The 1,812-nt window shown below is 49.3% G+C and overlaps 2 non-coding genes across 2 annotated transcripts in view; both read right to left on the minus strand.

Annotated features, from left to right (window-relative positions):
- Positions 1-81, minus strand: part of LOC131270253 (large subunit ribosomal RNA) — a 4,089-nt gene extending 4,008 nt beyond the window's left edge. The window contains exon 1 of the ribosomal RNA XR_009179363.1: positions 1-81. This exon is cut by the window's left edge and continues 4,008 nt beyond it. This is a non-coding gene — a ribosomal RNA (large subunit ribosomal RNA).
- Positions 82-568: 487 nt separating this feature from the next.
- On the minus strand, positions 569-723 carry LOC131270259 (5.8S ribosomal RNA). The gene has a single exon (XR_009179368.1). It is a non-coding gene; the product is annotated as a 5.8S ribosomal RNA (ribosomal RNA).
- Between the last annotated feature and the right edge of the window lie 1,089 nt (positions 724-1,812).

Raw genomic sequence — 1,812 nt, forward strand, 5'->3', positions numbered from 1 at the left:
CAGGGAATCCCGGTTGGTTTCTTTTCCTCCCCTTATTAATATGCTTAAATTCAGGGGGTTGTCACACATGAACTGAGGCTTATGTACCTTGCGGTTGTTATCGTCACATCTGGCTTGCGACTACTTTGTTTCAATGTCCAATATGTACCGTTGGACTCGGTTAACGGGCTGTTAGCCCGCGTGTGGTTTAACTCACTGATACCTTCCATTGCCCATACGCTAGTTTGTTTGTGTTCCTTTGGTCAACTTCCATACTTGAATCATTTGTGCTACCGCTGCTGCTTCGACGCTACTTTGACATCTTCGCTTCTATTTAAATAAATAAATAAGCTGAAGCTAGACATCAGTAAACACCACCACAGACACCACAAGCACGCCTTCTCCTCGTACTTCCGCCTCACGCGGGAACACGGACGCTCTAAATACTTCGAATTCCAATGCCAGTATATTGTAAACCACGGGTTCTTTAATGCTAGCGGGTCGTCGCGACCCTAGTTAACATCATGGTGCACGTCTCGTGACGGGTGTCACGGCGTAGTTAAATGTATGCGATACATTTCTCAAATATAAGCGCTCAGTCATCTGTACATCATGGTAGGTTCCCACGACGTGCAATATGCGTTCAACTTATCAATGTTCATGTGTCCTGCAGTTCACATTATGACGCGCAGTTAGCTGCGGTCTTCATCGATCCATGAGCCGAGTGATCCACTGCCGAGGGTGACTAACTTGCGTAAGCCGCCGCTGTGCGCGTATACCCGTTCCCCGTAGGGAGGAGCAAGCCGCCGCTTAGAGACGAAGCATAAAGTGTCCTCATTCCACATAGGGCAAGCTGGATTAATCCATTTTACCCAGGACGGCCGAAGCGGCGTGGACCAGGGGAGAACTGAACCTTATACTTCACACCACAGTAAGTCTACGTGTCCTCTTCCACATAGGGCAAGCTAGAACTAACTATCTTACCCAGGACTGCCGAAGCAGCGTGGACCAGGGGAGGAACACACTTTTCATGGAAACGTAAGGCATCCATGACTGCCATAACGTAAGCCGCCGCTGTGCGCGTATACCCGTTCCCCGTAGGGAGGAGTCAAGCCGCCGCTTAGAGACGAAGTATTAAGTGTCCTCATTCCACATAGGGCAAGCTGGATGAATCCATTTTACCCAGGACGGCCGAAGCGGCGTGGACCAGGGGAGAACTGAACTTTATACTTCACACCACAGTAAGTCTACGTGTCCTCTTCCACATAGGGCAAGCTAGAACTAACTATCTTACCCAGGACTGCCGAAGCAGCGTGGACCAGGGGAGGAACACACTTTTCATAGAAACGTAAGGCATCCATGACTGCCATAGTGCGTAAGCCGCCGCTGTGCGCGTAAACCCGTTCCCCGTAGGGAGGAGTCAAGCCGCCGCTTAGAGACGAAGTATTAAGTGTCCTCTTCCACATAGGGCAAGCTAGAATGAACTATCTTACCCAGGACCGCCGAAGCAGCGTGGACCAGGGGAGAACTGAACTTTATACTTCACACCACAGTATTGAGTAATGTGCCCTCTTCCACATAGGGCAAGCTGGAATGTTCCATTTTACCCAGGACGGCCGAAGCGGCGTGGACCAGTGGAGGACTACACAATCATGAGGTTTGATATCGACTTGTGTGTTTCAATAGGGTACCGATGGTATGTTTTGAACCGATTTGATTTAGCCATTCTGAAGTCATCACTTGGTTGAAGCGCTGAACTAGGGAGGCATCGTTTACATATATATTGGTTTTCGCATGCTCTACTAGGTTAATGTCATGAGGTTGGCTATCGAG

The sequence above is a fragment of the Anopheles coustani genome, assembly GCF_943734705.1.
Source record: "Anopheles coustani chromosome X unlocalized genomic scaffold, idAnoCousDA_361_x.2 X_unloc_19, whole genome shotgun sequence".
Classification (NCBI taxonomy): Eukaryota; Metazoa; Arthropoda; class Insecta; order Diptera; family Culicidae; genus Anopheles; species Anopheles coustani.